Raw genomic sequence first — 14,716 nt, forward strand, 5'->3', positions numbered from 1 at the left:
AGATCATATCATCATTCTGGTCATAACCTCAGATCATATCATCATTCTGGTCATAACCTCAGATCATATCATCATTCTGGTCATAACTCAGATCATATCATCATTCTGGTCATAACCTCAGATCATATCATCATTCTGGTCATAACCTCAGATCATATCATCATTCTGGTCATAACCTCAGATCATATCATCATTCTGGTCATAACCTCAGTATCATATCATCATTCTGGTCATAACTCAGATCATATCATCATTCTGAACGGTCATAACCTCAGATCATATCATCATTCTGAACGGTCATAACCTCAGATCATATCATCATTCTGAATGGTCATAACCTCAGATCATATCATCATTCTGAACGGTCATAACCTCAGATCATATCATCATTCTGAACGGTCATAACCTCAGATCATATCATCATTCTGGTCATAACCTCGTGTCATATCATCATTCTGGTCATAACCTCAGTATCATATCATCATTCTGAACGGTCATAACCTCGTGTCATATCATCATTCTGGTCATAACCTCAGATCATATCATCATTCTGGTCATAACTCAGATCATATCATCATTCTGAACGGTCATAACCTCAGTATCATATCATCATTCTGGTCATAACCTCAGATCATATCATCATTCTGAACGGTCATAACCTCAGATCATATCATCATTCTGAACGGTCATAACCTCAGATCATATCATCATTCTGGTCATAACCTCAGATCATATCATCATTCTGGTCATAACCTCGATCATATCATCATTCTGAACGGTCATAACCTCAGATCATATCATCATTCTGGTCATAACCTCAGATCATATCATCATTCTGGTCATAACCTCAGATCATATCATCATTCTGGTCATAACCTCAGTATCATATCATCATTCTGAATGGTCATAACCTCGTATCATATCATCATTCTGAATGGTCATAACCTCAGATCATATCATCATTCTGGTCATAACCTCGTATCATATCATCATTCTGGTCATAACCTCAGATCATATCATCATTCTGGTCATAACCTCAGATCATATCATCATTCTGAATGGTCATAACCTCGTATCATATCATCATTCTGGTCATAACCTCGTGTCATATCATCATTCTGGTCATAACCTCGTATCATATCATCATTCTGGTCATAACCTCGATCATATCATCATTCTGAACGGTCATAACCTCAGTATCATATCATCATTCTGTCATATCATCATTCTGGTCATAACCTCGTATCATATCATCATTCTGGTCATAACCTCGATCATATCATCATTCTGGTCATAACCTCGTATCATATCATCATTCTGAATGGTCATAACCTCGTATCATATCATCATTCTGGTCATAACCTCGTATCATATCATCATTCTGGACGGTCATAACCTCGTATCATATCATCATTCTGGTCATAACCTCATCATATCATCATTCTGGTCATAACCTCAGATCATATCATCATTCTGAACGGTCATAACCTCGTATCATATCATCATTCTGGTCATAACCTCAGATCATATCATCATTCTGGTCATAACCTCGTATCATATCATCATTCTGGTCATAACCTCATCATATCATCATTCTGGTCATAACCTCGATCATATCATCATTCTGAACGGTCATAACCTCGTATCATATCATCATTCTGGTCATAACCTCGTATCATATCATCATTCTGGTCATAACCTCGTATCATATCATCATTCTGGTCATAACCTCGTATCATATCATCATTCTGGTCATAACCTGATCATATCATCATTCTGAACGGTCATAACCTCGTGTCATATCATCATTCTGGTCATAACTCAGTATCATATCATCATTCTGAACGGTCATAACCTCGTGTCATATCATCATTCTGGTCATAACTCAGATCATATCATTCTGAACGGTCATAACCTCAGATCATATCATCATTCTGGTCATAACCTCAGATCATATCATCATTCTGGTCATAACCTCAGTATCATATCATCATTCTGGTCATAACCTCAGTATCAGATCATCATTCTGGTCATAACCTCAGTATCATATCATCATTCTGAACGGTCATAACCTCGTATCATATCATCATTCTGGTCATAACCTCGTATCATATCATCATTCTGGTCATAACCTCGTATCATATCATCATTCTGAACGGTCATAACCTCGTATCATATCATCATTCTGGTCATAACCTCAGATCATATCATCATTCTGAACGGTCATAACCTCAGATCATATCATCATTCTGAATGGTCATAATCAGATCATATCATCATTCTGGTCATAACCTCAGTATCATATCATCATTCTGAACGGTCATAACCTCAGATCATATCATCATTCTGAACGGTCATAACCTCAGATCATATCATCATTCTGGTCATAACCTCAGATCATATCATCATTCTGAACGGTCATAACCTCAGATCATATCATCATTCTGGTCATAACCTCGTATCATATCATCATTCTGGTCATCTCAGATCATATCATCATTCTGGTCATAACCTCGTATCATATCATCATTCTGGTCATCTGATCATATCATCATTCTGGTCATAACCTCAGATCATATCATCATTCTGGTCATAACCTCAGTATCATATCATCATTCTGAATGGTCATAACCTCGATCATATCATCATTCTGGTCATAACCTCAGATCATATCATCATTCTGGTCATAACCTCAGATCATATCATCATTCTGGTCATAACCTCGTATCATATCATCATTCTGAACGGTCATAACCTCAGATCATATCATCATTCTGAACGGTCATAACCTCAGATCATATCATCATTCTGGTCATAACCTCAGATCATATCATCATTCTGGTCATAACCTCAGATCATATCATCATTCTGGTCATAACCTCAGATCATATCATCATTCTGGTCATAACCTCAGATCATATCATCATTCTGGTCATAACCTCAGATCATATCATCATTCTGAACGGTCATAACCTCAGATCAAATCATCATTCTGGTCATAACCTCAGATCATATCATCATTCTGGTCATAACCTCGTGATCATATCATCATTCTGGTCATAACTCGATCATATCATCATTCTGGTCATAACCTCGTATCATATCATCATTCTGGTCATAACCTCGTATCATATCATCATTCTGGTCATAACCTCAGATCATATCATCATTCTGAACGGTCATAACCTCGTATCATATCATCATTCTGGTCATAACCTCAGATCATATCATCATTCTGGTCATAACCTCAGATCATATCATCATTCTGGTCATAACCTCGTATCATATCATCATTCTGGTCATAACCTCAGATCATATCATCATTCTGGTCATAACCTCAGATCATATCATCATTCTGAACGGTCATAACCTCATATCATATCATCATTCTGGTCATAACCTCGTATCATATCATCATTCTGGTCATAACCTCAGTATCATATCATCATTCTGGTCATAACCTCGTATCATATCATCATTCTGGTCATAACCTCATATCATATCATCATTCTGGTCATAACCTCAGATCATATCATCATTCTGAATGGTCATAACCTCGTATCATATCATCATTCTGGTCATAATCAGATCATATCATCATTCTGGTCATAACCTCGATCATATCATCATTCTGGTCATAACCTCAGATCATATCATCATTCTGGTCATAACCTCGTATCATATCATCATTCTGGTCATAACCTCGATCATATCATCATTCTGAATGGTCATAACCTCAGATCATATCATCATTCTGGTCATAACCTCATATCATATCATCATTCTGGTCATAACCTCAGATCATATCATCATTCTGGTCATAACCTCAGATCATATCATCATTCTGAATGGTCATAACCTCAGATCATATCATCATTCTGGTCATAACCTCGATCATATCATCATTCTGGTCATAACCTCGTATCATATCATCATTCTGGTCATAACCTCGATCATATCATCATTCTGGTCATAACCTCAGATCATATCATCATTCTGGTCATAACCTCGTATCATATCATCATTCTGGTCATAACCTCAGATCATATCATCATTCTGGTCATAACCTCAGATCATATCATCATTCTGGTCATAACCTCAGATCATATCATCATTCTGGGTATCATATCATCATTCTGGTCATAACCTCGATCATATCATCATTCTGGTCATAACCTCAGATCATATCATCATTCTGATCGGTCATTACCTCAGATCATATCATCATTCTGGTCATAACCTCGTATCATATCATCATTCTGGTCATAACCTCAGATCATATCATCATTCTGGTCATAACCTCGTATCATATCATCATTCTGGTCATAACCTCGTATCATATCATCATTCTGGTCATAACCTCGTATCATATCATCATTCTGAACGGTCATAACCTCGTATCATATCATCATTCTGGTCATCTGGTCATATCATCATTCTGAACAGTCATAACCATATCATATCATCATTCTGGTCATAACTCAGATCATATCAGCATTCTGAACGGTCATAACCTCAGATCATATCATCATTCTGGTCATAACCTCGTGTCATATCATCATTCTGAATGGTCATAACCTCAGATCATATCATCATTCTGAACGGTCATAACCTCGTATCATATCATCATTCTGGTCATAACTCAGATCATATCATCATTCTGAACGGTCATAACCTCAGATCATATCATCATTCTGAACGGTCATAACCTCAGATCATATCATCATTCTGGTCATAACCTCGTATCATATCATCATTCTGAATGGTCATAACCTCGTATCATATCATCATTCTGAACGGTCATAACTCAGATCATATCATCATTCTGGTCATAACCTCAGATCATATCATCATTCTGAACGGTCATAACCTCAGATCATATCATCATTCTGAACGGTCATAACCTCAGATCATATCATCATTCTGAACGGTCATAACCTCAGATCATATCATCATTCTGAACGGTCATAACCTCAGATCATATCATCATTCTGGTCATAACCTCAGATCATATCATCATTCTGAACGGTCATAACTCATCATATCATCATTCTGGTCATAACCTCGTATCATATCATCATTCTGGTCATAACCTCAGATCATATCATCATTCTGAACGGTCATAACCTCAGATCATATCATCATTCTGAACGGTCATAACCTCAGATCATATCATCATTCTGAACGGTCATAACCTCAGATCATATCATCATTCTGAACGGTCATAACCTCAGATCATATCATCATTCTGGTCATAACCTCAGATCATATCATCATTCTGAACGGTCATAACCTCAGATCATATCATCATTCTGGTCATAACCTCAGATCATATCATCATTCTGGTCATAACCTCGATCATATCATCATTCTGAATGGTCATAACCTCAGATCATATCATCATTCTGAACGGTCATAACCTCATATCATATCATCATTCTGGTCATAACCTCATCAAATCATCATTCTGGTCATAACCTCAGATCATATCATCATTCTGGTCATAACCTCAGATCATATCATCATTCTGAACGGTCATAACCTCGTATCATATCATCATTCTGAACGGTCATAACCTCGTGTCATATCATCATTCTGGTCATAACCTCGGGTCATATCATCATTCTGGTCATAACCTCAGATCATATCATCATTCTGGACGGTCATAACCTCAGATCATATCATCATTCTGAACGGTCATAACCTCAGATCATATCATCATTCTGGTCATAACCTCAGATCATATCATCATTCTGGTCATAACCTCAGATCATATCATCATTCTGGTCATAACCTCAGATCATATCATCATTCTGGTCATAACCTCAGATCATATCATCATTCTGGTCATAACTCAGATCATATCATCATTCTGAACGGTCATAACCTCAGATCATATCATCATTCTGGTCATAACCTCAGATCATATCATCATTCTGGTCATAACCTCGTATCATATCATCATTCTGGTCATAACTCAGATCATATCATCATTCTGGTCATAACTCAGATCATATCATCATTCTGGTCATAACCTCAGATCATATCATCATTCTGAACGGTCAGATCATATCATCATTCTGGTCATAACCTCAGATCATATCATCATTCTGGTCATAACCTCAGATCATATCATCATTCTGAACGGTCATAACCTCAGATCATATCATCATTCTGGTCATAACCTCAGATCATATCATCATTCTGGTCATAACCTCAGTATCATATCATCATTCTGGTCATCTCAGATCATATCATCATTCTGGTCATAACCTCAGATCATATCATCATTCTGAACGGTCATAACCTCAGATCATATCATCATTCTGAACGGTCATAACTCAGATCATATCATCATTCTGGTCATAACCTCAGATCATATCATCATTCTGGTCATAACCTCGATCATATCATCATTCTGGTCATAACCTCAGATCATATCATCATTCTGGTCATAACCTCAGATCATATCATCATTCTGGTCATAACTCAGATCATATCATCATTCTGGTCATAACCTCAGATCATATCATCATTCTGAACGGTCATAACCTCGTATCATATCATCATTCTGGTCATAACCTCGTGTCATATCATCATTCTGGTCATAACCTCAGATCATATCATCATTCTGAACGGTCATAACCTCGTGTCATATCATCATTCTGGTCATAACCTCGATCATATCATCATTCTGAACGGTCATAACCTCGTGTCATATCATCATTCTGGTCATAACCTCGTATCATATCATCATTCTGGTCATAACCTCGTATCATATCATCATTCTGGTCATAACCTCGATCATATCATCATTCTGGTCATAACCTCGTGTCATATCATCATTCTGGTCGTAACCTTCTTGTATCTGCAAAATCTGAGCCTTACTCAGTGTTGTAAAATACCACTGAGTTTATAAGTTGTAATTTAACCTCTTGGAACTCCCCATCCCGGATCCGGGATCGTGACTAAAGCCTCAGGCTCATTAGCATAACGCAACGTTAACGATTTCTGAAAATCGCAAATAAAATTAAAATAATGCGTTTGCTCTCAAGCTTAGCCTTTTCTTAACAACACTGTCATCTCAGATTTTCAAAATATGCTTTTGAACCATAGAAATTGACTAATTTGTGTAAGAGTATGCAAAGCTAGCATAGCATTTTGTGTAGCATGTAGCACGCAACATTTTCACAAAAGCCAGATAACCAAATAAATAAAATCATTTACCTTTGAAGAGCTTCTGATGTTTTCAATGAGGAGACTCCCAGCAACATATCAAATGCGCAGTGTTTCCTGAAAGCGTCTGTGTGTAGGAGAAATCGTTCCGTTTTCTACATTGCGCCTGGCTACCGAAACGAACCGAAAATGCAGTCACCTACAACGTGAAACTTTTTCCGGATTAACTACATAATATCGACGAAACATGGCAAACGTTGTTTGGAATCAATCCTCAAGGTGTTTTTTCACATATCTCTTCATTGACATGCAGTTCTTGGAAGCTTGCTTTTCTCTCTGCCCCAAAGAAAAATACTGGCAGGTGACTTTTGCGCACCAATTTCGGCGCAGGACACCGGGCGGACACGTGGTAAATGTGGTCTCTTATGGTCAATCTTCCAACGATCTGCCTACAAATACGTCACAATGCTGCAGACACCTTGGGGAAACGACAGAAAGGGCAGACTCATTCCTCTTGCGTTCACAGCCATATAAGGAGATCATGAAAGACAGAGCCTCAAAAATCCTTGTCATTTCCTGGATGCCAAGTCATCTTGGTTTTGCCTGAAGCTCACGTTCTAGGGCACGCACAGAGAAGATATTTGTATTTCTGGACACGTCAGAGTGTTTTCTTTCGAACAGTAGCAATTATATGCATAGTCGAGCATCTTTTTGTGACAAAATATCTTGTTTAAAACGGGAACGTTTTTCTTCCAAAATGAAATAGCGCCACCATAAGTGTAAGAGGTTAAAGTATTTTCACTTTATGTCATTTTTTGGGAGAGCCGTACTCCTCACTATTTATAATATAATATATTAATATTTACTTTTCCTTCATTCCTAAAGACAATTATGTACTTTTTACATTTTCCTGTCGCCCAAAGGATAGTCGTTACCTTTTGACAGGAAAATGGTCCAATTCACACACTTATCAAGAGAACATCCCTGGTCATCCCTATTGCCTCTCCTCTTGTAAGTCGCTCTGGATAAGAGCGTCTGCTAAATGACTTAAATGTAAATGTAAATGATCTGATAGACTCACTAAACAGAGAACATCCCTGGTCATCCCTACTGCCTCTGATCTGGAGGACTCAGTAAACAGAGAACATCCCTGGTCATCCCTACTGCCTCTGATCTGGAGGACTCACTAAACAGAGAACATCCCTGGTCATCCCTATTGCCTCTGATCTGGAGGACTCACCAAACACAAATGTTTGGTTTGTAAATTATGTCTGAGTGTTGGAGCTATCCATCATTTTGTATTTATTTTTCATGGTGCCATCTGGAATTTGAATACTTTTTACTTTTGATACTTAAGTATATTTTAAAAGCAAATACTTTTTGGTCTTTTACTCAAGTAGTATTTTACTGGGTGACTTTCACTTTTACTTGAGTCATTTTCAGCACTTGGCAGGCCCGTTCTGTGAGCTTGTGTGGCCTACCACTTTGCGGCTGAGCCGTTGTTGCTCCTAGACGTTTCCACTTCACAATAACAGCACTTACAGTTGAACCGGGGGAAACTCTAGCAAGGCAGAAATTTGACAAACTGACTTGGCATCCTATGACGGTGCCACGTTGAAAGTCACTGAGCTCTTCAGTAAGGCCATTCTACTGCCATTGCTTGTCTATGGAGATTGCATGGCTGTGTGCTCAATTGTATAAACCTGTCAGCAACAGCGGTGTGGCCGAAACAACCGAATGCACACATTTTGAAGGGGTGTCCACATACTTTTGTATATATATATATAGTGTTTAATATGTCTGTGTATGTATAATGTGTCAGTGTGTGTGTGTTTATGTGTGTGTAACGTGTGTATGTAGGTTTAACGTGTGTGTGTGTGTGCCTCTCCTAGGGATCTGAAGCTGGACAACGTGATGCTGGATGCAGAAGGCCACATTAAGATCGCTGACTTTGGGATGTGCAAAGAGAACATGTTAGACGGTGTCACCACCAAGACCTTCTGTGGGACCCCAGACTACATCGCTCCTGAGGTGATGATCGCTTCTGTTCTTCAACTCCCTATCCTCTTCTTTCTCCTCTCCTCACCCCCCTTAGTCCTCTATCCTCCTCCTATCTCATCCCTCTATCCTCCTCCTATCTCATCCCTCTATCCTATCCCATCTCATCCCTCTCTCCTCCCCCTTAGTCCTCTATCTCATCCCTCTCTCCTCCCCCTTAGTCCTCTATCCTCCTATCTCATCCGCCCCTTAGTCCTCTATCCTCCTCTATCTCATCCCTCTCTCCTCCCCCTTAGTCCTCTATCCTCCTATCTCATCCCCCCCTTAGTCCTCTATCCTCCTCCTATCTCATCCCTCTCTCCTCCCCCTTAGTCCTCTATCCTCCTCATATCTCATCCCTCTCCTCCTCCCCCTTAGTCCTCTATCCTCCTCCTATCTCATCCCTCTCCTCCTCCCCCTTAGTCCTCTATCCTCCTCCTCTCTCATCCCTCTTATTCCCCCTTAGTCCTCTATCCTCCTCCTCTCTCATCCCTCTCTCCTCCCCCCTCCAGATCATAGCGTACCAGCCCTATGGGAAGTCTGTGGACTGGTGGGCCTTTGGAGTTCTGCTCTACGAGATGCTGGCTGGACAGGTAGGTGTGTGTGTGTGTGTGTGTGTGTGTGTGTGTGTGTGTGTGTGTGTGTGTGTGTGTGTGTGTGTGTGTGTGTGTGTGTGTGTGTGTGTGTGTGTGTGTGTGTGTGTGTGTGTGTGTGTGTGTGTGTGTGTGTGTGTGTGTGTGTGTGTGTGTGCGCGTGTGCGTGCGCGCGTGCGTGCGTGTGATATTTGTCTCGGTACATCGTCCTACAGTACGTAGTGCAGAATGTCAGCGGTGTCCTCTCAGTGGCGCTCTGTGTGTCCCTCCCCAGCCTCCCTTCGATGGTGAGGACGAGGACGAGTTGTTCCAGTCCATCATGGAGCATCACGTCTCCTACCCCAAGTCCATGTCCAAGGAGGCTGTCGCCATCTGCAAAGGGGTGAGTATTCACACTTACACTCTCTCTCTCACACACACACACACACCCACTCTGACCTCTGACCCCTGTCTCTAGTTGATGACTAAGCACCCAGGGAAGCGTCTGGGCTGTGGTCCGGAGGGGGAGAGGGATATAAAGGAACACGCTTTCTTCCGTTACATGGACTGGGACAAACTGGAGAACAAGGAAGTCCAGCCGCCCTTCAAACCCAAAGCCGTGAGTCTAACCTATATAACCTATGTCTCTCTCTATATATCTATATATACAGTGGGGCAAAAAAAGTATTTAGTCAGCCACCAATTGTGCAAGTTCTCCCACTTAAAAAGATGAGAAGAGGCCTGTAATTTTCATCATAGGTACACTATGACGGACAAAATGAGAGAAAAAAAATCCAAAAAATCACATTGTAGGATTTTTAATTTATTTATTTGCAAATTATGGTGGAAAATAAGTATTTGGTCACCTACAAACAAGCAAGATTTCTGGCTCTCACAGACCTGTAACTTCCTCTTTAAGAGGCTCCTCTGTCCTCCACTCGTTACCTGTATTAATGGCACCTGTTTGAACTTGTTGTCAATATAAAAGACACCTGTCCACAACCTCAAACAGTCACACTCCAAACTCCACTATGGCCAAGACCAAAGAACTGTCAAAGGACACCAGAAGCAAAATTGTAGACCTGCACCAGGCTGGGAAGACTGAATCTGCAATAGGTAAGCAGCTTGGTTTGAAGAAATCAACTGTGGGAGCAATTATTAGGAAATGGAAGACATACAAGACCACTGATAATCTCCCTCAATCTGGGGCTCCACGCAAGATCTCACCCCGTGGGGTCAAAATGATCACAAGAATGGTGAGCAAAAATCCCAGAACCACGGGGGGACCTAGTGAATGACCTGCAGAGAGCTGGGACCAAAGTAACAAAGCCTACCATCAGTAACACACTACGCCGCCAGGGACTCAAATCCTGCAGTGCCAGACGAGTTCCCCTGCTTAAGCCAGTACATGTCCAGGCCCGTCTGAAGTTTGCTCGAGAGCATTTGGATGATCCAGAAGAAGATTGGGAGAATGTCATATGGTCAGATGAAACCCAAATATAACTTTTTGGTAAAAACTCAACTCGTTGTGTTTGGAGGACAAAGAATGCTGAGTTGCATCCAAAGAACACCATACCTACTGTGAAGCATGGGGGTGGAAAAATCATGCTTTGGGGCTGTTTTTCTGCAAAGGGACCAGGACGACTGATCCGTGTAAAGGAAAGAATGAATGAGGCCATGTATCGTGAGATTTTGAGTGAAAACCTCCTTCCATCAGCAAGGGCATTGAAGATGAAACGTGGCTGGGTCTTTCAGCATGACAATGATCCCAAACACACCGCCCGGGCATGAAGGAGTGGCTTCGTAAGAAGTATTTCAAGGTCCTGGAGTGGGGACTGAGTCATGAGGACTGGATGACTCCAACAACTTCATTATATTTCTTTATGTTGTGGATGAGGACTTCATTATATTTATATTATGTTGTGGATGAGGACTGGATGACTCTCCATATACTTCATTATATTTATATTATGTTGTGGATGAGGACTGGATGACTCCATCTTCTTCATTATATTTATATTATGTTGTGGATGAGGACTGGATGACTCTCCATCTACTTCATTATATTTATATTATGTTGTGGATGAGGACTGGATGACTCTCCATCTACTTCATTATATTTATATTATGTTGTGGATGAGGACTGGATGACTCCATCTTCTTCATTATATTTATATTATGTTGTGGATGAGGACTGGATGACTCTCCATCTACTTCATTATATTTATATTATGTTGTGGATGAGGACTGGATGACTCTCCATCTACTTCATTATATTTATATTATGTTGTGGATGAGGACTTCATTATATTTATATTAAGTTGTGGATGAGGACTGGATGACTCTCAATCTACTTCATTATATTTATATTATGTTGTGGATGAGGACTGGATGACTTTCCATCTACTTCATTATATTTATATTATGTTGTGGATGAGGACTTCATTATATTTATATTATGTTGTGAATGAGGATTGGATGACTCTCCGTCCACTTCATTATATTTATATCATGTTGTGGATGAGGACTGGATGACTCTCCATCTACTTCATTATATTTATATTATGTTGTGGATGAGGACTGGATGACTCTCCATCTACTTCATTATATTTATATTATGTTGTGGATGAGGACTGGATGATTTTCCATCTACTTCATTATATTTATATTATGTTGTGGATGAGGACTTCATTATATTTATATTATGTTGTGGATGAGGATTGGATGACTCTCCGTCCACTTCATTATATTTATATCATGTTGTGGATGAGGACTGGATGACTCTCCATCTACTTCATTATATTTATATTATGTTGTGGATGAGGACTGGATGACTCTCCATCTACTTCATTATATTTATATTATGTTGTGGATGAGGACTGGATGACTCTCCATTATATTTATATTATGTTGTGGATGAGGACTCTCCATCTACTTCATTATATTTTATATTTGTGGATGAGGACTGGATGACTCCATCTCTTCATTATATTTATATTATGTTGTGGATGAGGACTGGATGACTCCATCTACTTCATTATATTTATATTATGTTGTGGATGAGGACTGGATGACTCTCCATCTACTTCATTATATTTATATTATGTTGTGGATGAGGACTGGATGACTCTCCATCTAATTCATTATATTTATACTGGATGACTCCATCTTCTTCATTATATTTATATTATGTTGTGGATGAGGACTGGATGACTCCATCTTCTTCATTATATTTATATCATGTTGTGGATGAGGACTGGATGACTCCATCTACTTCATTATATTTATATTAAGTTGTGGATGAGGACTGGATGACTCTCCATCTTCTTCATTATATTTATATTATGTTGTGGATGAGGACTGGATGACTCCATCTACTTCATTATATTTATATTATGTTGTGGATGAGGACTGGATGACTCCATCTACTTCATTATATTTATATTATGTTGTGGATGAGGACTGGATGACTCCATCTACTGCATTATATTTATTGTATGTTGTGGATGAGGACTGGATGACTCCATCTACTTCATTATATTTATATTATGTTGTGGATGAGGACTGGATGACTCCATCTACTTCATTATATTTATATTATGTTGTGGATGAGGACTGGATGACTCCATCTACTTCATTATATTTATATTATGTTGTGGATGAGGACTGGATGACTCCATCTAATTCATTATAGTTATATCATGTTGTGGATGAGGACTGGATGACTCCATCTACTTCATTATATTTATATTAAGTTGTGGATGAGGACTGGATGACTCCATCTAATTCATTATATTTATATTAAGTTGTGGATGAGGACTGGATGACTCCATCTAATTCATTATATGTATCTTCGTTTTCTCCTCTGTGTTTTAATTCATCCCATCCGTCCCTCTTCTCTCTCCCTCCTCCACAGTGCGGTCGCGAAGCAGAGAACTTTGATCGTTTCTTTACCCGCCACCCCCCCGTCTTGACCCCCCCCGACCAGGAGGTCATCATGAACCTGGACCAGGAAGAGTTCCAGGGATTCTCATTCGTTAACCCAGAGTACCCCGACATGGATTGACCCATCACAGCGCTGCATGAGCTCCGTGATCCTGCCCCTCTTCCAGATCTCATATCATTTCATCGCCAGGATATAGTTTAGGGACCAAAGGGTGTATCCCAGTTGTCTCTCCTCCCTCTTGAGCGTGCACTTGTTCACTACTCCTGAGTGGCGCGGCCGGCTAGTGGCATCTCAGTGCACGGAGCGTCACTACAGTGCCTGGTTCGAATCCAGGCTGTGTCACATCCAGCCGTGATTGGGAGTCCTAAGAGGGCGGCGCACGATTGGCCCAGCGTCGTCCGGGTTTTGGCCAGGGGGGGAGGGGTAGGTCGTCATTGTAAATAATAATTTGTTCTTTAACTGACTTGCCCAGTTAAATAAAGATTAAATACATTTTTTTTTATAAACACAAACATAAAAACATTATTGGTGTTAACCTGGAGTAGAGTTTCCATTTACCACTCATTTCCTTTCAAGTGAAGAAGTGTGTGCTTTGGGAGGAAGGGGAGAGGATTGGGACATAGCCGAGTCCCTACCCACTGTTCTAACCTAAACACAGATCTAGGATCAGATTCCCCATGCCCCTAGTCTAAACCTGAACCATGACGGAGATCTGCCCTCTGATCAGCTGTGAAAGACAACTTCTACTCAAAACACAACAGCAAGGACCCATTTGCATGAAATCCGACAACAACAACAACAACAAAAAATGCTGAATCGATCGATTTTAAACTAATCGATAATCAAATCAAATGAGTTACATTCCACCATCAACCAATCAAATGACCTCCCGACTGTTACTGGGACCAATATTGACCGACTGATCGAACTGATCGACTTTCTTACTGTTTAATGATCAATCGGGGTATTGTTTTATTGTTTGTAT

General features: G+C 39.9%; 1 pseudogene; it reads left to right on the top strand.

Moving 5' to 3' along the window:
- Positions 1–14,221, top strand: part of LOC135530431 (protein kinase C beta type-like) — a 59,666-nt pseudogene extending 45,445 nt beyond the window's left edge.
- The last annotated feature ends 495 nt before the right edge of the window (positions 14,222–14,716 follow it).

This window comes from Oncorhynchus masou, unplaced genomic scaffold (genome assembly GCF_036934945.1).
Source record: "Oncorhynchus masou masou isolate Uvic2021 unplaced genomic scaffold, UVic_Omas_1.1 unplaced_scaffold_1341, whole genome shotgun sequence".
Lineage (NCBI taxonomy): Eukaryota > Metazoa > Chordata > Actinopteri > Salmoniformes > Salmonidae > Oncorhynchus > Oncorhynchus masou.